The sequence below is a fragment of the Ascaphus truei genome, chromosome 1, assembly GCF_040206685.1.
Source record: "Ascaphus truei isolate aAscTru1 chromosome 1, aAscTru1.hap1, whole genome shotgun sequence".
In the NCBI taxonomy this organism is placed as follows: Eukaryota; Metazoa; Chordata; class Amphibia; order Anura; family Ascaphidae; genus Ascaphus; species Ascaphus truei.
Window position 1 is genome coordinate 173,469,464 of NC_134483.1, and position 24,797 is coordinate 173,494,260.

Here is a 24,797-nt window from a genome sequence, read left to right on the forward strand (position 1 = left end):
TTCATTAGAGATTCTGAGAAGGTGAAAGTATGTGAAATATTCGCTTCACTCTTTACCTACCTCTCCGTTCATAAAATTAATAAGGGGAATGCCCAACACAGGGACAATATTTATTTATAAAATGTTTTACCAGGCAGTAATAAATTGAGAGTTACCTCTCATTTTCAAGTATGTCCTGGGCATAAAGCTATAACAATACATGGTTACATTAAATGAACAGGGTTTTACAGTCAATTCACAGACATTTCATGGACAGATACAGTTGGAAAACTGGGTACAGGGGGATAAAAGGGCTGGTTTTAGATTTTAAAGCTTCTCTATTTCAATCAACAAACGGCTCACACCCTTAAACCGCCCTTTGGCTGCACCAAAGGCTGTCTGCCTTTGGGGTGATGCAGATGTACACTGAAGGGGTTCCTGACGAAGCGAATCTTCGCGAAACGCGTAGAGTTTTACAAGCACCAGCCCAGAAGGAACCGGCCTGTGACGTCATCACGTGTGACGTCAATTGAAGCGTCTGCATCATTGTCGGGGAAACACGGAAGTGAAGCAAGCCTCCGGCTGCTGTGTGCGCAACAACAGCTGATGCGGTACACTTCTACCCGACACCCACAGCCGTTTTCGAGCACAGCGCCAGTATCCACTAGGGCGGACTTCGTACACTGTACCTTTTGGGGAGCAACATGTGAGTGATCATTTGCTATCTATGTTTTACTTGCGATTATAGTGTTACTCCCTACACTTAGTCCGTCTCCCTTGTGTTTATTTTTTCTGCTCCACACGTCCATCTGAACCACAGAGGTGGCTAGAAGAGAGTTAGAACTGCCAAGTTACAATCAACATAAAACCAAGAGGTACCCAAGAAGGGCACAACTGCTGTATTAATCACTGCAAAGTGTGAGTGTACACCTATATGGGGGTATATTCCATTATCTAACACACTTTATCTCAACGTTATTGCACTATATAGTTTTTTTATTTTTCATTCTTTTCACGGTTCCTGAGCTCCCCACATCTTTCATCATACAATTAGTAAATGATATATTATAGGTTAGAATACATGGTCAAGCAAGTGTATAAAGTAAAGCAATTGCCAGCATATAGGCAAAATAAGATTGATGGAATTGGTAACCATTGTATTGTTTCAGGTAAATAATACACTGATAACATTATTACTAGAGAAAGGTCAAAAGGAAGTACACGTGATTAAAACTATGGCATATGCAAATAGGTTATTTTGTCTTTGCAAATAGATGGAATCTGAAATGTTAATGTGAAAATATTGCAACAAAACACCTCAATGAATCACAATGGAGAAATAGTAAATTCTGTATTCATAACTAAATCTATCGAATGCACGAGGAGAGTGAGATGCTTCCCATGAGCTCCAGAAGGGGGCGCAAATTATCTTTAAAATATCTCTCAAGCAATTAAAGAAAAAGAAATCCGAAATGTGACAGGCTCCAGGCAACAGAGCCTGAGATGACTACACTGTAATCCCAGCCGGGCAGCAATATTCTTACAGTATAACTAAAGCACCCCCTGGGTAGAAGCCTAACCCATTGCAAGTGGCGGATCCGGGAGGAGTCGGAGAGGAGGTGCTAGTTCCTGCCCACCCCGCCCTGCAGTGATGGAGAGTAGGAGGAGGGGACGAGGTGGTGAGGTTTTGTATAGCTGCTGCTCCTGGTGCTGTGATCACCGGAGTGCACTCTTATAATAACCCTGCATGAGCTGTGTCTCTGCCCTGCCAGCAGTAACACGGGAGGTCCCTGTCTTCTGCCCCCACACTGCATGACTCCCTGGCCTGCCAGACTCTGGAAGATGTGCCTCTCACCTTCATGGAGGTGCTTCAAGGTAATTAAACATTTATTTAAAACTAGATCGCCTTTTCCCCCACCCCTCCCCTGAAGCTTTTAATAAACGCCCGAAACCACTAAACAGCCACAGCAGTAATTATTCACAGGATGGTTAGGTTTTGGGAGTAAATAATGTACTAAACTTTGTCTTTTTGCAGTGTTTTTTGTTGTTTTGTCTGCTAATGTAAGCAGACGTTTCGACCAACAGGTTTTGTTTAACATTTCTGTACCAGATAAACCTAATGCAACTATCAGATATACCTACTTTGTGATAAAAAACACACACACACACACACACACACACACACACACACACACACACACACACACACACACACACACACACACACACACACACACACACACACACACACACACACACACACACACACACACACACACACACTGTTATAATACATGCATATTGTACCTTCAGAGAGTTGTATGTAATGGTACATTTACACGTGTGTTTATACGTGTTACACAGGGTCCTACAGTCAGCAAAGAGATAACACATCTTATTGACCTGTTTAGAGCCTGTTAATTGCTGTTTGACCTAGAGCCATCTGTGATGTGCCTATGTTTACACAACGAGATGAATGAGGACTCAAGGATCAAGCAGTGAGCCTCTAACGTTTTTTATTTTATTTTATTTTGGAGTGGTTCAAGCAACAAAAGGTATAGGCTTGTAAATTCCACCTGTTGTGGGATTTGGGAGTAAGGGTGTTTTTTACCTGCATAGGATAAACCGGCAAAGAAAAAAAAAGTTGTTACAATATTGTAAGCAGAGTTTATAATTCAGTAAAGAGATGTTACTAGCATTTATTTAATTTTACCACAGATTATACTTGGAACGGTAATGCACATATTTGTGTGTTATCACCTGTATAGCTTATTACTGTGGCCTATCACCTATACTACTACTTAAGGCGATGTTGCTTCATGACAACCAATACCTAACAATTTTGCTTCCAGGCAACGCATTGCAAAGCTATGAATCGCAGCTAGCTCTGGCTGCAAAATAGTCATTTAGCATGTTACAAGAGGGTTATGTGGCTTTACAGGGTCCCAGTCTCTTCTGTAACCCTCACCAGTTCCCCTGACTCAGATACTAAACAGGAAGCCAGTGCCTTCCTGAAGCTCTGTGAGTTGCTGATGTGGTCATATTGGTCTGACCAAGTGAAAGGTTTTTATCTGTCCAGTCACTGATGAATATCCATCTCCTTGCATAGCCAAAACCTTTTTCTCCTTCTTTTTTTTTTAATGTATATTTTTCTTTATTGGCAGCTTTCCTCTTCTATCTCACTTTTTACCTACCTTGTCCTCCTCCTCGCTTCCCCCAATTTCTCCTTGCTACTTTCTTCTCTCAACTGTGTGTTTCTCGCTCTCTTTTTAGCACTTTCTGGGTGGGGAACTCTCAATAAAACCGTTACAGCTATTACTGAACAGTATTTGCCTCCACAGATTAATAATGAACCCTTCTCTGTGTCTTTCTCTATTTCTAAACCATGAATTTCTGCCTCACTGGTTTTGTCACAAAGTTTCTGAGATGCACATTGTGTAACTTGCATCTACCTTGTAGTCGTGACACCTCCATACTCCATAGTTTTGCCTTGAATCCCTCCCTGCGTCTGCACTTCAAATCAAACAAATTATTAGTATACTTTGTCATCTGCAGTTAAACCAAAAATACATTAAACCCTAGAGCAGGAGATGCAAACATTGTGGGCCATATTTGCTAAACAGTGCTATGCTCTTTCCTGCGCGGGGAGATGCCGTTTCTGCCCATTCAAGCGACTGTGATGCGTACGTTTTTTCTTTTGACTTAAAAAGGTTTCTTATCAGCACAGCTTGGTAAACAATGGCCCATGTACATCCTGATTTATCAGGATATTTACCTAAATGATTAACCTGTTACCTAATTGCTTCATAGTCATTTAATAACATTGTAACTGATTTTGTAAAAATGGTATTGATTTTGTTAACTAAAAATATTACAATAAAAAGGCAAACTTATGCTCTATTTTGAAAAATGTATTTGAACGTCTCATCACCTAGTGCAGGGTTTCCCAAACTTTTTTTTCCGTGACCCGGTTATTTTTTGAACTTCTCCTTCGTGACCCACTAAAAATTTTATCGCCTATACTGGCCTATAGGGCCTGCACAGACACACACACAGCCACTGATACACACACACACAGCCACTGATACACACACACACAGCCACTGATACACACACACACAGCCACTGACACAAACACGCAGCCACTGACACACACACTGATACATACACACAGCCTCTGATACACACACACGCAGCCACTGACACACACACGCAGCCACTGACACAAACACGCAGCCACTGACACACACACACACGCAGCCACTGACACACACACACGCAGCCACTGACACACACACACACGCAGCCACTGACACACACACACACACGCAGCCACTGACACACACGCAGCCACACAGATACACACACACACACACACTCGCTCTCCCCTATACCCACACACACTCGCTCTCCCCTATACCCACACAGACACAAACAGTGAATTACAGGCAACGACGGATGTGAGTGACTGGAGAGGGGGCCAGGGGCACTTGGGTGGGAGGGAGGGAGGGAGGGAGGGGGCCAGGGGCACTTGGGTGGGTGGGTGGGAGGGAGGGAGGGGGCCAGGGGCACTTGGGTGGGAGGGAGGGGGCCAGGGGCACTTGGGTGGGATGGAGGGGGCCAGGGGCACTTGGGTGGGAGGGAGGGGGCCAGGGGCACTTGGGTGGGAGGGAGGGGGCCAGGGGCACTTGGGTGGGAGGGAGGGGGCCAGGGGCACTTGGGTGGGAGGGAGGGGGCCAGGGGCACTTGGGTGGGAGGGAGGGGGCCAAGGGCACTTGGGAGGGAGGGTGACCAGGGGCACTTGGGTGGGAGGGGGACCAGGGACACTTGGGTGGGAGGGTGGGAGGGGGACCAGGGGCACTAGGGGGACCAGGGGCACTAGGGGGACCAGGGGCACTTGGGTGGGTGGGAGGGGGACCAGGGGCACTTGGGTGGGTGGGAGGGGGACCAGGGGCACTTGGGTGGGTGGGAGGGGGACCAGGGGCACTTGGGTGGGTGGCAGGGGGACCAGGGGCACTTGGGTGGGTGGGAGGGGGACCAGGGGCACTTGGGTGGGAGGCAGTGACTGGGTGGGGTGACTTACCTTGCCGCCGGACGCTTTCCCCTGCTGCCCCCGATATCCCCTGCTGCCTGGGACGGGAGGTGGGCTTGGGGGGACGGGAGGTGGGCTTGGGGGGACGGGAGGTGGGCTCGGGAGGGGGTGCCACGGGAGGTGAGCTCGGGAAGCTGGCTGCGGGGGGAAGCTGGCTGCGGGGGGAAGCTGGCTGCGGGGGGAAGCTGGCCGCGGGGGGAAGCTGGCCGCGGGGGGAAGCGGGCCGCAGTAGGAGCTTGAACTTCCCCCTCCGTCCCACGTAACGTGCGGGAGCGGGGGGGGAGGAAGGGAGCGGGCCCTGCTTGCCCTGCGCAAGCGCGCGGGACCGCAGGGGGAAATCGCCGGCATTTTTTTAAAATTGAGCAGGGGGGACGGGAGACACCGCGCGGCCAGCCTCGCTGCGACCCGGCAATTTTGGTGCCGTGGCCCGGTGCCGGGTCGCGACCCACCGTTTGGGAAACGCTGACCTAGTGCTTTCTGTGCCCTAACCTTTCCTATGTACAGTATGACTTTCTGGAGATAATCTTATTCATTTTAAACGAGATCAGCATTTTCTCTCTAGGCAAGAACAAAATCAAGTTCGTGTAATGTGAAATCTTAGGAGAATGTGAGGGAAAAAAATACACACACACATATATATATATATATATATATATATATATATATATATATATATATCTCATAATACTGAGTTAAGTTATGGTGAGTAAAAAAAGTGACAAAAACCCTCCACAGGAAAGTAAATATGCAAATATAGCTGTATGCTCATCTGCATGTCTTAGGCAGGTCTGCAACCCCGCCTTTCCCCATTATCACCCAGCATACAGCACTTCCACTGCAGCAAGGGATTCTGGGATGTGTGCTCATTTGCATGTCATTTCCCAGAATCCCTTGCTGCAGTGGAAGTGCTGTATGCTGGGTGATAATGGGGAAAGGCGGGGTTGCAGACCTGCCTAAGACATGCAAATGAGCATACAGTAATATTTGCATATATATATATATATATATATATATATATATATATATATATATATATATATATATATATATATATATATATATATATATATATATATATATATATATTGGTATTTCTGTATTTTCTCTCCTTCACGAAGGGTTTGCTTCTTTAGATCAGCAGCAGCACACCACCGTACACCCGCTGTATAAACATGTCACATTTTGCCCACCCTGGGTTGGTGGCAGATTCCAGTGGGATTTCCTTTTCTTTGCATTGTTTGCAGGGACAATAAATCGCAAGCATTTTTCGAGTTGCCCTATTGGTTATTAGCAGCGAACACTACAAGAAAAGCAATGCTACAGACCTTGCAAGGTTGATGTTGATCGCAGAATGTTCCAATGTAAGACATGCCTACATCAAACTAGGCAATAAATAACTATGTCATATTGCGCTTTTCTCCCAATGGGACCGAAATCACTTTGCAGTTACAGTATACAGGCATACCCCGCTTTAAGGACACTCACTTTAAGTACACTCGCGAGTAAGTACATATCGCCCGATAGGCAAACGGCAGCTCACGCATGCGCCTGTCAGCACGTCCTGAACAGCAATACTGTCTCCCTACCTGTACCGAAGCTGTGCGCAAGCGGGGAGACTATAGAGCCTGTTACACATGCGTTATTTACATCAGTTATGCACGTATATGACGACTGCAGCACAGTACATGCATCGATAAGTGGGGAAAAGGTGGTGCTTCACTTTAAGTACATTTTCGCTTTACATACATGCTCCGGTCCCATTGCGTATGTTAATGCGGGGTATGCCTGTAGTTAGCGCACGGTATGCAGCACGTAGGCATTTTTGCAGACACAGTTCCTGCCCAGATGAGCTTACAATCTTGGTTTCTGAGGCACTGGGAGATAAAGCGACTTACCCAGGGTCACAGGAGCTGACACCGTGATATGAACCAGGGTCCCTACTTCAAACTCTATATTTACAGAGTCAGCGCCTTTACTCACTGAGCCGCTCCTTCTCCCTGACGAGGGACCTATACTTTTTATTTATTTTTTTTGAGCCGGAGCATATTATTTTAAGATTTTGGGAGTATTTTTTGTATGTGTATGTGTGCAAATACAATTTTTTTTTTCTACATGTTTCTGGGTGTTGTAAAAGACTGAATACCCATAAAGGGTTTAAAATAACATTTTAGGTAGTTAGTGGCACATTTTAAAATGCATCATGTGAGACTCTCATATTTGTTTTCAGTGTACGCTTGGTTACAACAGAACTAAATGTGAAGCAGTGTGCAATGCTTCCAAATTGCTGACTGCGTTTCCTGTGGTTTGCATGGCTGAGTTTGTGTGCTTGAATTTTTTCCCTTGTTTATTTTTAAATTCCCATATAAGCATGAAACTTTCCGGCATATACACAGACGTATCACAGTACACGTGTGTTACTACTTTCTCCCATAGTGAGAAAATACATTCTATAACTTCTATTTATGTAGCATCGGCCAAAAGAGGGGTGGATAATAGTTCCCCCTGTCTAATTCAATGTATAGAACCTGTTATATTGATTCAACCGAGGTAATCTATGGTTTTTATAACTAGTAACTATAGACCTGTCAGGTCTCTCAGATTTAGTTCATTCATTCACACTCTTGAAAGTTAGTTATTTATTTGGATATCCTCTGGCTGCTCCCTTTTTGTGTAGTCTGCAAGTGCTGATACGACCAGAGGCCCTCTTCCTACCTTCGCTTATCTTTAGATGCTCTGATAACCCTGGTGAGATAAGGGTAAAGACACCTGATTTCTCATAAAGAGGCCCCTAAGTAATTCAACTGTCCGACAGTGGAATTGCAATTTTTAAATGATGATAAAACAAGGCCCATATGACTCTTTTTGTCCATGAGAGTGGCTGTTTAATATGTGATATGCATTGCTTTTGACTTTACTTGTATGGATGTGGTACCAGGTTTTATGCAGCTTGTGGAAGAATGACATTGTATTTCTCATCACACCCCACTCCTCTCAAAAGCCTTTTAAACAAAGTGCCCCCTCTGACAGAATGATGTCAGACAGCAATGGCACAAATTGCATCGGTTTTCCATCTGCGTCACTCCTTGGCTCTTTACTGTATGTAAAAAAAAAACCTTAACGTGTGAACCGTCTGACACCCAGAGCATTTCACTTACTCCAGTTGAGACCCGTTTTCCATGCTGGCTTGGCAATGCAATCGGGAGTTTGGAGATGGAGCAATCGGAACCTGTTGTAATCTATCCGTGTCCTGCTTTATTTCTCCCACAAAATTGGAAATAATTATTACATGGAATCCTACTCCACTCCCAAAGCTTCTGCTGCATCAAGCAGGTTATTAAAAGGGAGCGCTGCAGGCAACTGCTTTTATGCTGTGCTTTTATTTCTTTCTAATTGTCCTAAAAGTGGTTTGCCAGTGTTTCTCCTGGTATTTAATAGAGTTGTGCGTGTGTGTGCGTGTGTGTGTGTGTGTGTGTGTGTGTATGGAGTCTGGCAGGTGCAACAAAAGAAGCACTTCTTGTTTGGCCAGTAGTTCTTGCTTCTATGGCATTAGCAGTTTTGTTTCTCTAAGCTTTTTTTTTGGGTCTCCATGCAGTGTGCTTGTCGGTAAAACTGTGCTGTATTCTATCCCTCTCCCATTGAGAATATTTTCTATGCGGGACTGCTATGTTTTTAAAGTATTTTTTCTTTTCTAACCACTTCCTTGCCAGTAATGCAGAGCACAGGAATGCACTGTTTGCCCGCTCGCTGCTGTAAGGTCGGGGCACATCTTGCCTTGGTGGAAGGGGCTTAGTTTGCCGTAGAACTTTTGCAACATGCTCAAGCTTGCTAATTACAACTAATGCATTTCACACCGAGCAATACTATAATTATTCTGGGCTGATGTGGCAGCGTTGACCCAGCTCGTCCCCGTTGGCGGACCTGACGACATTAATGAATATCTAGTTGTTGTAATGTGTCGCTGTTCCCTGTGGCAGCAGGGTTGTCATTTTAAAAGCAAGCTAGTCAACTAGAAGACGTGGTTATGGGAAAACTGCTTCTTTACTTAAAGCCACAATCCCGTCCCCTATATGAGTTTAGATAATATAATGCTAGTATATTGTTCTGTTTGTGTGTGTTTTAAAAAGCATGATTTTCTTAGCAGCGGAGGTTACCATGGTGACCTTTAGACTGCACTGTGGAGAGTTCCATTTTCATCTCTGGACACTTATTACAGATGCAACTGCTGGTTTTAGACCACTTGCCACGGAAAATCTGTGACCATCTCGCAGTAAGACTAGGTCCCCAGTGGCCATGGTGGCGTATGCGGTGAAGACAAGGTACGGCCCTCTATGGGGCCGGCCTCAGTAGCTGCCTGCGCTCCCCGGCACAATGCGCGATGCACAACCACACTTGGCAAAAACAAGGATTTTGTTTTTTTTCTCGTGGCGACGGAGCGCTGTCCACGTCACGGTGGCGGTTCAGACAGTGAGGGCGAACCAACCACGTGACGTAATGGCCGCGTCCTCGCCACGCCTCCCCGGCGCGCGCTTCCAGGAGTCCACCAGGTTGCGCTGCTGCCGGGAATGAGCACCGCCAGGCACCCCATCACGTTCGCAGTGTGCACAGGGGCCTTAGACTCGTGAGATGGTCCACAGAAGGCTGTAATGGCCCATCGGATTAATACAGCGGGTGTCCCTGCATTTGAATGGGACTTGATGCCCAGTAGGATTCACACAGCGTGAGTCACATTCAAATGCAGGGACCCCCGCTGTGTTAATCCGATGGGCCATTAGTCTGGCTGCAGAAATTTCACAGCATTGGACTGGTTTTAGTGCAGAATTCTTAAGGCAAGTGGTCTACAACCGGCAGTTGTAGCTGTACCTCCTGTAGCTGTACCTCCTGTAGCTGTACCTCCTGTAGCTGTACCTCCTGTAGCTGTACCTCCTGTAGCTGTACCTCCTGTAGCTGTACCTCCAGTAGCTGTACCTCCTGTAGCTGTACCTCCTGTAGCTGTACCTCCTGTAGCTGTACCTCCTGCAGCTGTACCTCCTGCAGCTGTACCTCCTGCAGCTGTACCTCCTGCAGCTGTACCTCCTGCAGCTGTACCTCCTGCAGCTGTACCTCCTGTAGCTGTACCTCCTGTAGCTGTACCTCCAGTAGCTGTACCTCCTGTAGCTGTACCTCCTGTAGCTGTACCTCCTGTAGCTGTACCTCCTGCAGCTGTACCTCCTGCAGCTGTACCTCCTGCAGCTGTACCTCCTGCAGCTGTACCTCCTGTAGCTGTTTCCATAGCGCTACTGTTAAATGATATGCCAGCGTTGACGCTACGCAATAACAGCTGCTACATCTGTATCTTCTGAACAGAGCATTTAGTTTTAAAAAATAAAATAGTATTGGAAAGGGAAAGAAGAGATCTTGTGAAGTAATTACACAATTAAATTAAAAAATCCCCTGCAATCAGTGCACACTGCTGCTTTAATACTTATGACCATATGAAAACTGTTTCAGGGAGTTTGGGTAGAAAAATTAAGGAGATGTATATTTGTTTAACCTGTATTGGTTTGAGGGTATTTTCTTTGTTTTTATTTATTTTTTTATTCCCTTTCATTGCCTCCAACTCATACCTTTCCATAATGCAAAAAAGCATATAGACTGATTTTTTTTTTATTGTGGAACTGGACAAAGACACATTTATTTATCATGCATAGTGTTGGGAGTAAGGACAAATATTTTAGACAAGGGATGTAGTTCAAAGTTCTAGTTGGCATATCTGCCCTGAAGATTTTGTGTGTTTTTTAATACAATATATATTCCTGCACTTTTTTATTTTTTTTTAAGCTTTTTTTTTTAAATGTGGTGCTCCGTCCAGGAGAAGTGATTCAAATAGTAAGTGCCCGGAGCAGGTAAAAAATGTTTTCCCAGAAACTGTGGCATCTAAAGGTTACCATAGTAACCACGGAAGCTAGAGATGAAGAAAATCATAATTTTTAACACTCTCTTTTTTTTATTTTAAGAGCAGGACATGCTCACAGGACAAGACACAAAATATGTATAATTTAAACTCATACAGGCAGTGGCATCTGGGTGGAGTTTTGCGCTACGGGACTAACATGAGTTAGAGGAGATTACATTTTGCTACGTAGTATAAAAATAACATACTTGTGTTTAATTTCTTTTAATGTCTAGTAACCCCAAACCACTGGCTGTTGAGAATAGGGTAGGACCTCCTGAAGGATACCAGGTTGCTATGTAGAGTGACAGGTTTTGACAATATTGCCATCCTGGCTCATGTCATTATGAGACTAGTTCTGGTCTCCATTATCCAAAAAGAACTATTGATAACCAGAATGTACTGGAGTTAGAATCGAGGTCTCGATGTCATGGAGCACAGATGGCAAACTGCTTCTTGTGGCTGTTCTAGTAAGTTCCTCGTCTTCCAGCTTCAAAGCACAAGTTCCTGGTGTTTTGTTTTTGTTGTGGTGTTTGTTCTCTGGAAAATACATGCAAGATCATTTTAGAATAAATATGTCACTGGAGAATTATTCCAGGAATTGAACTTGCTACCTCTAGCGTGCAAAGCAAGCTATCTAGCACTTGAGCTAATTCCCTAGACCCCAATGAATTCCCCAAGTTTTCATTATATTTCATCAACTCTCTGAGGGCACTGACTGGAATACAAAGAAGTAATACTGTATCTGTTTTTTTTATATTTTTCAATGATTTTCTATTGTTCTAAAAACATAATTCTAAGATACTGTATGTTTGATGCACCCCCCCAAAGATTGTATGATGCACACCGCTGCTGTAGTCCGAAATGGTGTGCTTTCCTTATGCGGGAGTTGTCATAGCATGACGCATGTGTAACCATAGAAAATTGTATACAATCCTTTTATTCCCAGAAGTGCTTACGTTGCAGTATTCTGCAATTCTTTGCCAGACCTTGCATCCTTCAAATGGGTTTATACTGAACAATGTGGCTGAAATCAAGGGCTGCTGATGAGAAAATCAGCAAAGTAGGCGAATAAAGTGTATTTGCTGCCGTCAAATTCTGTGTTTTACTATGCTGCTCTTGCAGTCAAATCAAGCACAATTAGAGCTTAGTGTGTGTGTGTGTGTGTGTGTGTGTGTGTGTGTGTGTGTGTGTTTTTATTATTATTATATATTTTTTTTTTCTCAGAGTTAAAAATATTCTTGGGTAATAAAATGGTATTTCGTATAAAGAGACACAGGAAGGATAATTTTGAAGTCTTCGATATAAGCCTAAGGCTGCGCTTATAGTGACTTGCGACGTCGCTCCGAAACAAATCCATTGAATCCGTCGCAAACGCTTAAAGTAAGCGCGACGGTGACAGAGCAACTAAAAATTTGGAAGCCGGGTAAATTTGATTTTTTTTTTTTTAGAGACAGTCGCCACATGTGACTGTCTCTAAACCAATCAAATTGCGCGGCCCGCCCCCTCTATTGATGTCACTGGCCTTGTCGTCGCCAGCGACGCTGCCAAAAATCAAATTGCAACTTTCACTGGGGGGCGACAGTGACGTCATCGGTCGCATCGCCAGCACTATAAGCGCGGCCTAAGACTTGTTAAAAAGCATAATTGGGAAGCCATGTTTGTTTCTAGGCAGCACTAATTGTATTCGATGTGTGAGAAAAAGGCACATTTTTATGACTTGAGGCATTCACCAAACAAAGGTATTTTTTTTTGCTGTACTCTTTCCATTGTTAGGCAATTATACGTGAGCTGGTGGAAATGAAATTTGTAAACTATCCAAAACTCATTCTCTTGTATAAATGGATTGTAGTGTTTACCCACACAGAACTCATTATGCTCTCAAGCCAACCATGTCATTTCTCTACGTGGGTGTAGCGATTGTTGGAGGGGAATTTGCAAAATGCCCAAGTCTGCCAATCGGAGCTATTTTAATTAAACTAAATACTATATTTCTCTAATGAAGCCGTTCGTCTGCAGGAGGGTCTCGCTGATAAAGTTCAGTGTGCCTGGGTGCACTGTGACACTGGATGTTTACATTGGTATACAAGCAATCCATCTCTCATGATCTTTGCAGATATCAGTTGGTATTTTATTAGGGGATCAACTTTTTGGTCCTCTTTATAGGTATATGGTTGAGCTAAATACTAACAATTTGACATTCTCTAATAAAAACAAGTTGATATTTTCAGACAGACAAGGGCCTGTGTGCCAGTTTATCTCTTTAGTAAAGAAATATCCCTGTAACCGTAATCTTATTTGTCATGACAATTTTTGTCTTTTTTTTTTTTTAATCATTTGGTACAACTATATAAAAAGTGTGTATCTATCCTATCTAGAAGATGGGGAATACAGAGATCTGAATATGGTCACCGGCTTTCCGAATGGAGCTGAAATCTTCCCAAGAAAGGGTACACCGTGTCACAACATATGGAATAGGGGTCAAAGAATGATCTTTTCAAACAGATGATCACATTGACATTTATGGGTGAGCCAGATGTCTGGACTAGAAGGTCTTCAAGGAGCTGGGTAACGAGGGGCTAGATATATCAATATTTTTATCCTATATCCATTTGTATTTCCTAGTACTTTTAATTTAAAAATATGGATATACAAACAAAGCTACCGTATATGATGAGCCTAGAAACAGATTGTCTTAATGTATTAATGTAATCTGTTAAGGAACCTCAAGGGGTTGACTTTAAATCTGTGAGCGTTCTTATTAAATCTGAAACATCACAATGCATGTACTTATATAATTTTAGAGATGGGTTTATGCCCCTTCCTGTTCCCATCAATGTCAGTTTAATTTGTTTACTTTGTCCCACTGATTTTCTTTGCATGAGACAAATGTTTCCCTTTGCAGGTTTATATGGGTAATTGTGTGATGCACCTAAAAACACAATCACAAGATCAATGGACTTCCAAAATCACTCAAATCCAGCATTTTATAATTAACCCATTCTTATTAATATTGTGCTACTTAACCGCCTGCAAATCTTTAACGATTTTAAATTGGGGTGTTGGTTACATAATTTAGCCAAAAGTATTGATACACTTGCCCACGACATTAATGATACCCCAAACCAGGCAAGTCCTAACTTCTTATTTCATTATTTTGTACATTATTCTCTGAGCTGAATTCCTCCTGCCTCTTTAGTTTTTATGAAAGAAGAGTCTCCTGAGAGTCTTGTAACATGTACTTTGTGTACTTTACCGTTTAGCAGATCACTAAGGAGAACTCTGAAACCAACAATTAACCCTCACTGGGACACGCCATAAGCATTCATTGTAAACCCCTTAGTGCCAAAAGGACAAGCATGTGTTTGTTTGCAGTGGATGGTAGAATGCAGGTTCGAGGCACCCCTCAAGTGCTGGTAATTATCTATGCCTAAAATGTTCACAATATAGATTTGTGAGATATACAGTTGATCTCCAAATGATGGTGTGTGCCTGTCTTATTATTTTGATACTAATGACTGCAGTATTGATAATTTGTAAACAAACATTTGTCTTTTTTTTTTTTTTAATTGTTTTAGATTCAGTGGTACTGTCATGGAACAAGAATCATATTTCTGTTTGACCCCCCTTGCAGCTTCTGCTTGTCAGCTCCTTAGTTTCAGCTGCATGTATTTACACACACACACACACACACACACACACACACACACACACACACACACACACACACACACACACACACACACACACACACACACACACACACACACACATTGTGCCTGTGTGATATATTACTATGTTGCCTTTTCTGCCTCTGAGCATGTAGCCAGCGAGTTGCTACAGCAACCCCTGAGATCTGTTCTCAGAATGGGCTATTCTGCCCTCCCCCCTTTTGTGCTGACAGGTAGTCTGTCCCAAGACTATTCCTGTTACCCAGATTCCCCCTCACTTCCTTTTCATTCCTGACTTTGGCTGAGTGAGTACCTTCCTGTCACACTCCTATGACAAGGCCATCTCTTTCTACCTGCCCTTAACTATAAACTCACAACTACACAACATCCACAAGAACCTGTATTCACTGCTGCTTTTCCAATAAAGTGAAGGAAATATTATAGGACTTGGCGTGATTTGGAAAGGGGGCTTAGTTAAAGCTATCTGGGGCTATTCACACATCACACGTGACCCTGGCTTCAGAATAGGTATCAAATATTTTTTTAACTTGGGGAAAACCACAACAACCAATATAATGGAATATATAATAGCACAACATTTAATTATGTTGTGTAGCTCTCTCTTGGCTGTCTCCTAATTGGTTTGGATGTCCATTTGTAGAAGGGGTTAACTGTGTGGTCTCACCAGGTTCTGCCCCACACAATTTGCTTTGTCATTATGGGGTGCATGTGTGTGTGTGTGTGTGTGTGTGTGTGTGTGTGTGGCCATGTCCGTATCCCAGCAGTCAGTTCTTCAGAGTTCTAACTGCGATTCGTGTGTGTCCTACCCCAGCGGTGCGCAAACTGGGGGGCGCGAGACTGCCAGTGGGGGGTAGGGGCGTGGGGTTTACAGAGGCCCTGCGCGCTTCCCGAAGGCACTTAAATTAAGTGCCGGGGGAGCTGCAGGGTCTCTGTAAACCTTCACTTACCTAGGCTCCGACGGCTTCCATCCTGCGTCGCCATGGCAACGCGGCATCAAAATGGCAACGTGATGTCATGACGCCGGAGCACAGGTGAGTGGGGGTAAGCGGGGGCTCGGGAGTGAGGGGACCGCCGGTAGGGGGTGCAGGGAAAAAAGTTTGCGCCCCCCTGTCCTATCCTATGGGAGATATGGCGGCTACTAAACGTGTGGTGCGTTACCTGTGGCTCACAGGAGGCCTGAACCTCCGCTGCTGGGAGCCAGGAGTGTACCTGATCCGTCTGGTGACAGCGCCTCCACCTGTGCGGGATCCTACTATGTTTGATAACCTCGTCCCAGGACCCAATGCAATAATACACAGACTAATAAAGATAAGTTTATTGCATGCATACGAAAAAGGAATAACAATATAACACCCACACCAAATAGGCCACCCATGGCCGTAACCACACAGTGCCCACAATCGATGTGATATTTCCCCAAAGTACTGAGGTGCCCCTGGACACCCAACCACTCTGATGTCCACAAGAGTCAACCCACCCAATGTGTGCGACAGCGCTGCCCACAACTAGAGTGTGATTTGTTGGTGCACTTGAAGATACCTGCCGGGTGCTCCAGCAGACGGAAGACAAGAGCCCGTCCAGTCCCACGCCGTCGTCAGCAACGAGTCCGCCTCCATGTGGGGTGGTATCCAGCTGGAGTGTCCTACCATAATAGTCTCTCTTTCTTGGTCTGGTGATCTTGACCCAGATCACCAGGTCACTGCTGCATCCTGGCTGTGTCCCTCATGCTGGGTACTACAGGGGCAGTGTCCCTATCTACTGGGCCTATATCTGCAGCAACCACAAACTCAAAGGGAGAATCGGGGCCTAACTGGGTCTCTGGCCTAGTGCAGGGGACACAGATACATTGTACACACACATACCCCCCTCCTTATCCCAGCTCCGACTGGTGTGGTCCTCAGTGTGCGAAATGTATCTGTGGCAGGGGACTTCTTTGTAGCCCTATTGGTTGTGATCCAGCACCTGACTAGCTGCCCCTATGCATTGTTGGGTCTGTAGTCCCCATGAAGCCCCTTTGCCTGTAATGGCCGCTGGGCTGTCAGTACCCTTCTGCGCATGTGCAAGGTGTCACTGCGCATGCACGAGCATAAACATGCCTGCAAAGGTGAGCCACCGGGAGCCTCCCGCTCACCATCCATGTATCCTGTGCACTCCGCCACCAGCACCCGCACGCCCCCGCAACTTTCGTGGAGGTATGGGGACATGGGGTGCCCAGAGGGAGGACCTGGCCACAATAGGTTTAAGTGTTACTAGTCTGCAGCTTGCTATGTCTTTCACCTTTTTGTTATTTTGAAATTTAATAACATACCTGGAGTGAGGATCAGGTCGTTCATGTACAGTATAGGGAAGAGGTGTGCAGTTTATTTCAATAGGGTTGCTAAATCGGGAACCTGTATCGGTCGGATCGGCCCACTCGATAGGTAGAGGTGCAACACTGATTTCAAGCAGGATAATTCTCTTCCCATCTTTTTGCTATTGATAAATAAGATAAGAACCTTCTAGAGGATGATTCCCTAAACCTTCTATTTTGTATGTGTGTAACGGGTGTTCGTGTCTGGTCTGACCCATCCAATCTCACATTGGCCCATGTAGTCTATCCAGCCCCGTTACATGTCTGTGTATGGTGGTGCACCTGTAGGCAACAGGACTCCTGAGTCTCCCGCTTGATGGTATTGGGGGATGTCAAGGCGGACAGTATCTGAGGTAGTGGGTGTTGAGTCTTACTCGCATTACGTGCAGCGCCTCCACCTCATCATGATCTATGCAGATGCAGGTAGATGGTCCTGATGAGGAACTCCTTCTTGGTGGTGAGGGCCCCCGGAGAGTAATTGCAAACTCATACCAGGGGGTTTCCTTTTTACAAGTCATCTTTATTGTACCAGAGGTGGGCGAGCTGCCCTGTGCAGTGAAACTTCTCAGCCGCACATTCTCCGTGATTCCCTTCAAAAGGTACGCCCTCCCAATGGAGTGGGATTCCCTCTCCCCGTAAGGAGATCACCCCTGTTACAGGTCCCTGGAACCGTCGGCCGTAGCTCACTTTAAAGATTAGTGGGTACCCCTAGTTACGACACTAGGGGGCACCTTAAACTTGTAACTTCAACCTTCCACTTCTACTCCCGTACGTGCGCGCACTAACTTTAGGCAGTGTAGTGCCTTATATACCTCAGAGGCAGGCACATCTCTGAGGTCACTAACAATGGACTCAGAACATGTAGCCACTCCCATCCATACATAGAGCACCTCACCAGGGTGTGAGGGCAAACCTCCATAATTACTGCTGGCACTCTTGTAACTTACCAGGTCTTATTGCCAGCAGGAGAGATGACAGTAGGCATTGTTAGGCATGACTACATGTGTTTGTATCATCATGATCTGTGTCTACTGCCCATTACTAGTCCTACTTTCTCCTACGCCCAGCCAGGACCAACCCTATACAATCTATATGGCCCGAGAAACTGAGCATATACTTTAATGAACGATCAGATGTGATGCCGGGGAAGGGGAAGTGACCATTGTAATTACAAAGTTGCTGTTATCAGCATTTAGTTCAAAAACCCTTTCTTTACAGAAGTAGTCCCTTTTCATGAGTCTGCCAATAATAATAATAATAATAATAAAAAATTATATATATATATATAATTTTGCAGCAGCAATCTATATGTACTGTAGACAAATTGTGGTGTTACTGGTATCCGTGCTACCACTTTTGGGTGTTTTAGGCTGGGCTAAACTGTTGTGAGGAAGTTCCTGTATCAGTAAAGGTGCCAGGTGCTTTTGTATTGAAGAAGAATAATCCTGTTATTGAATTTCAGCATCACACATTAACGTCACTGGCCAGCAGGTTTCCTGAGATCCCACCAGCAGGGACATAATATTAATAATAATCTTGCTTGGAAGGGCTCCCCAGGGGGCGTAGCCCTTTATTGTGGTACAGATAAGACTACCCTAATCAACTTCCCCCATTACCTCACAGTTAATGGCAAGAAATTTGCTTGTGTTCACTGATGAATTGGTGAATTCCGTACCAATATCTCTTCTGTAAATTACCTTTGTATTACAAGTATCTGTTGTCCTTATTGCAGCATTTCTCAGAGGATAGGGGAGCGGAGGTATCAATATGCAATGAAAAACAAATAGAAACGCAACATAGTGCAAATAAAGTTTTTTCTTTTTTTTAAAGTTAGTGTGTTCGGTGAGGTTCTTTCAAGTGAAGACTCACATGGTTTCAATCAAAGAAAGGCATTTCAGAGATCAGCGGCACTTTGCTTGACTAGAAAGATGTAAAACACCAGTAGGAACAATCTAATACGGTGTTGTCACTCAGCGTAATCAAGTAAAATATAGCAATTTTTATAAACACCAATAAAAATTCAACACTTGCAGTGTCATAAGAATATCAGACACACAAAAGCGTGATGTATCACCAGCCCGGTTACTCCCCGCGCCCTCCGTCTCCGACCTCTCAATCACGGCACGGCACTTCCGGGTTGGAGGGCGCACCAGGACCCGGATTGTTGTCCTGATGAGAAGAGGGACTTTGCGGCCAGCACAGCTTTTAAAGGGGGAGCGGTCAGGAGTTCTCTGGGTACGTCACGCCGGCGACTCTACGCGTTTCGCTGGCCGTGTAGCTTCGTCAGGAGTCACTATTGCAGCACCATATACTATGTTTGTTCTGAACCTGTACATTGTAATCGTGACCAGAAGCAACAGCAGAATAAACCTGTCTGCTCTCTTCTTACCTCAGAATAAATATTAACTATAATAAGCAATAAAGGGCGGCTGTGGCCGTGTAGGCTTAAAAAAATAAATAATGGGAAGTGGTTAAAAACCCAGAAAAACGGCTTTGGAATCAATTTCCAAAAATGACGTCGTTGTTGTTTGTTAATATTATTCAGGGATTGCTAACCTCTAATTTCCCAACGGCCTTTAAGAAGTCACCCAATGGCCAATGCATGTGGGAAACATCTATACATCATAGCAAATTTCTGCTTATTCATTGGTTTGCCAGAAATGTAGACACAAGTCACTTTCATTTTTCAGCTGCAGGGCATTCGAGGCTGTGATTTCCTGAGCTAGGGGATTTCCTGTGGTAACATTCTGATGGTTTTGCATCAGGTATGTTGTCAAAAAGCACAAGTGTGTATTGAACCTATGAGTTGCTTTAACACTTCAGATACAAGACACATAACCATATGATCAGCATATAGATTTGCAATGTGAACCCCATTAATTTCAGTTCCGGGGACCTCCTGCTTCTGGAGATACTTGTAATATGTGCCGGCAGCCGTTCCAGCTGAGTAAGAAAGTGTTTAAAGCCCCTCCCCCCCCTCCGTCACATGGGCAATAGGAAGCCGCACCAGATGACATCATGGCTTCCTGTTAGCCCAGATGCTTTGAGAAGCAGCCATAATGTGAACCCTAGAGTGGCTACCAGCACCCCCTTCGGAGTTAAGTGCTGGAAGTAGGGGTTCCCAGGAGATGAAATGAATGGGGTTCTACTATAGAGACCCCCTGCTTCAATCCTGTATTAAAAATATGAAGATGCAAGACGCATTACTATATTGTCAGCATAAATAAAAAGGTCATACCTGCAGTAAAGGTACAGTACAGTAATTCAGTGGTTCTCAGCCTGTGTTTCGTGGGACCCTGGGTTTCTGTGGGTTGTTTTTCACAGGTTGTATGACACAGGTGTTGATGGCAAACATTTCACCTTCAAGTAACCAACATTTTATTGACCTTTTTAATGTATTATTTAAAAAAAAAATAACAAGTCCACAGCACTTGTATGTCCGTATGAATATAAAAAACTTACATTTCTTCCATGTGCCTATTGGCAAAAAATAAGCAACGTTTCCAGTCACCATTACCCTTTCTCAAGCTCTAAAAAAGTTACTGATATACTGTAGCATTCTAAATGATATACCATCAAGAAATCTAAATATATGCTGTACCACAACCATAGTATTGGCAAGGATGTAGGAAATGGACTATAATTCAGCAGCCGCAATACATTTTTAAATAAATCACTGCACGGATGGCTTTCTGTGTGTTTTGTTGTTTTGTTTTTCCCAGTCTTCTCTTATGACAAACTCCTATAATGGGTGATTCCTACAAATCTGAAACCCAAGCACTCTAAAGACATGACATGCTCCATCTCTGCAGCCAACTCATACATATTTTTTTCTTTTCCATTTTTTTCGGTGAAAAATATGGGGTGTTCAAGTTTGAGGTCTGGTGCAAGCTGTGAATTTGAATGTGCTTTTTGAGAGACATACCAGATTCACTAAATGGTGTCTGTTTGCATTGCATCTTTTTCTTTTGACCAAAATGGATAACACAGAAGTTGTGTGATACAAATGTAGTACATGTACCCCCACCCTCTGGGAGATGTTACTCTGCTACTAACTTAGTGTGATGCTGACGTACCTGTGAGGGTCAGGAGAGATGAGATGTCTGCGTTGGTTCGGAGACCAGGACAGGCTTTTGGGTAGTTCATGTTGTCGGCGCCTCCAGTTGTAGTGGCGCCAGAGTCTTGTGGAAACAGTCTCCACTAACACACGCCATCCCTGCCCAAAGACTGATATCCAGATAGGAGTTATAAAAGGGATGATTTATTGCAGTCACTGCAGTTCTTTATCATTCAACGACTCTGAGGATCCAGGCTTCTGGGTGGTGCTTGCTCATGAGACTGGAGCATCAGATCTTACAGGCCCAGTCAGCCATGAGGGCTGCCTGGCTTTTCTCACTCCCAGCGGGGAGGAGAAGCTCCCACTCCCTCGTCTAAGGAAGGAGAACAGACTACTTCAAATTGGCACTTCCTCTCTGAGGAACCAGAAGGGGAGGGCTCAAGGTCTGTACCTGATAGGCTATACACAGGCCATGTGTCACCACCACACTTCAGTCACTCAGAGAGGACCTGTCACAGCCTATCCTATTAAGGACTTATAATGATGGGGGAAGAGACGGGCAGAGTTGACTAACCATGTTACACAAAAATACTCTGATAGTTTAAATTAAAAACATTCTGTCCACCAATTTCAAATATTTACATTCATGTTCCAGTCTAAAACATAATACTTTTGAATTTTTACACATGGATCGAATGTTACGTGGTTGCCAATGCATGAAATTTATAGAGAGGGCCACTAAACCAGTTTTTAGGAAGGGTAATAATGTAAAGTGATCTATATTGTGAGTATCCAACACACCAACTGAAAGTTTGCACTTCTCCTATACTTGATGTTTTAAAGACATTATAAAATAATGGCGATCACAATCAATTGTTCCGATTGCACTATAATGTTCTTTTAAAGCCAGAATCCCGATATTTTTTTATTTTATTTTTTATTTCAAATATTATTTATTTTGCATAATCTGAATTAGGATGTGTACCAGAATATGACCACATAAGGCGTATTCCTTCCTCCGTTTAAATGACCCACCAGTCATGAGCGGCAAAGTCACCTTAACCGGTTTGATGCGAGACCGGAAATCCATTGGTAATGAAAAGGTTAACATCACAATCCTTGGAATGTAAAAACTTGGTACATTGCACGGACAACATTAATAACCAGCCCAACGGCCGTAATAACTTTTATCCATCATAGGGAATCGCATAAACTGCAGACTGTGACTTTAAAAAAAAAAAAAAAAATGTTTTGGGAATAGAGGTGTGTGTGTGTGTGTGTGTGTGTGTGTGTGTGTGTGTGTGTGTGTGTGTGTGTGATCACAATCTCTTTCCCCACCCCCATAGCTCACGTAAATAAAATAAAAAAATAAAATTTCAAGCCATGTGCATTGTTGCTTTAACCCATTAAACTTGTTACTGCCAGTGGCTCACTTTTGTGTTGGGGAAACTAAACCTTTAAGTGTAGGAAATGTGCAATTTTTCAGATAATATGTTGGATTCCAATAGTGGGATAATACTTGCAACATAACTTTACGTGTAACCCTTACTAAAAACTGCTGATTTTAAAGATACTTTAGTGAGCCTCTTTGTACATTTCATAGATTAGACAAACAACCAAGATTCTGTCTGTGCAAATGAGGTACATTTGCCTGTGAACAAGTGCGGTGGCTATTCCTAAAACCTGGTATGGTTGGTGGTCCCCAAGAAGTCATTTAGAAACCAGTGCTATGGCCCCTTCCGCTGAATTCTGGCATATAGGTTGAGAATTGTCCCTACACTATTTTTCCAGCTCTTGCTTTTTCCATGGCAAACGGTGACCAATGATGTTTAAGTACTTAATAAATCAACGGTGATGGAAAGAAAACATGCCTCATATCCTGATTGGTGTAAGAAGCAGCTGTCAAATTAGTTTATGCTTTTATCAGGACATACATTCAAGTGTAGCCCCCCCCCATCTTAGTAGTCAATGCGTTAACGGCCTTAATGGGTTGACTGGGTGGGATAACTCTGCTATTGCCCCTCCCCACTGTGTGATGTATGATGGCTTGTGACCAGTGATGTCATCAAGGGAGATAGAAGGGTATTTATAACACCACCCAATGTTCTAGTAGTCCGTTCCTCTGAGTTGTGGCAGAGGGCCTCATTGTGAGTCCTGTAAATACGTTTGTGTATAGGTATGTATATTAAGAGTGTCCTGTTACTGTTTATTGTTTCAATTAAGGAACCTGCCCTATATAATTTGGCGCCTCTAGTAATGGTATATAATACAAGGAAGGGAAAGGGAAGGAGGAAAACACTCTCGCGACTGTCTGATAGAAATTGAGGTGCTGGGGCTAATAACATATGAACAAAGGAAACCTATCAAGAAAGGATAGGAATATTTTATATTATATAACTATTAAAGTTTACTTTTTAACTAATACATCATTACATCTATTGGGAGTGCTACTATAGGGGCCTTCTTTTCATCCTATCCTTTCTTGATGGGCCATTACTATAGGCGCAAAGGAAACCTAAGATTTGTTCTCAGTCGGGAAGAGTTGTGAGCATGTACTTGGTAGGTGTTCTCAGAGTAGTAGCTCTGGAGCATAATCGGACCAGCCCTACCAGAAAGCCCAAGGTAAACTCCCAATCCAATATGCATGGATGAAGTATGCAGTACACAGAAAGCCGATTGTATTCCCAACAGGGACCCACTTGAGACGGGGCACTATTGACGCTATGCAGGAGATTGCCATTCTAACCAATAGTAAAGGCAATGAGCAGAAGTACCTCCTCACTGTAGGAGTGAAAGCTACCAGGGGAAAAAGCACTGAGTAATCTAAGGATTTGCCATTGGTTAATGTCTAACGTGAAGTATGTCCTTGTATGATGAGCCTTATAAACACATGTGAGTAAAGCTCTTTTTGTAATATAAAAGTTCTTGGCGACCATCATTGTTATATCTGCATATCCACGGCCAACCTTCACCCACCCAACACCCTGAATAGGTATGAGATTGGGTATTGCCATGTATATACAGTAGTTCAACTCATTTAGAGCCAGGCAAGGATGCTTACGTAAGATTCTACCACGGGTACACAACTGCAGTCCTCAAGGGCCACCAACAGGCCAGGTTTTAAGGCTATCACTGCTTTAGCACATCTGTCTCAATCAGTGGCTGTTATTTTGATCGAGTCACCTGTGCTGAAGCAGGGATATCCTTAACATCTGGCCTGGTGGTGCCTCTTGAGGACTGGAGTTGTGCACCACTGTTATACCATATGAAAAATTGCATGCGAATTGCTCTCAAATATAATACACTCATTTTTTTTTTCTCTCAGTGCATCTAGTGCTCTTTTTGGCACTTAATAAATTGCGAAGCAGTCTTTTTTTCCCCTGCTCGGGGCGATTTTGTGTTTTTGAGATGCTTTGGTACCGGCGCCAGTGAGGGGCACGTGCCTGACATTGGAACTTTCCTTCTAAATAACAACTTTCAAAATCGCTTTCAAAAGTTCTACAGGTTCTGAGCCTCCTGTTGCTTAGCAAAGGGGAGCACAGAGGCAAAAATAAATCACACTATACTCATTCCAAATATTATTATTTGTGTTTATTTGCAATAATTCAGCACTGAAGTGAAAGGTAAATGCATGTATGATGGGTACCTTTTTTTATTTTGACCCACAAAAAATAAAAGGCCAACAGTTAAAACCAGAA

The 24,797-nt window shown here is 43.9% G+C and overlaps 1 protein-coding gene across 3 annotated transcripts in view; it reads left to right on the plus strand.

The window, feature by feature from the left end:
• Positions 1–1,612: 1,612 nt before the first annotated feature.
• GCNT1 (glucosaminyl (N-acetyl) transferase 1) overlaps positions 1,613–24,797 on the plus strand; it is a 34,752-nt gene continuing 11,567 nt past the window's right edge. Inside the window, exons 1-2 of one of the 3 annotated variants that reach the window (XM_075598571.1) lie at positions 1,613–1,854; positions 13,379–13,527. The gene's annotated coding sequence lies outside the window, so the exon portion shown is untranslated. The remainder of the gene's footprint in view (positions 1,855–13,378; positions 13,528–24,797) is intronic. The other 2 variants (XM_075598579.1, XM_075598563.1) reach the window with 2 other exon arrangements.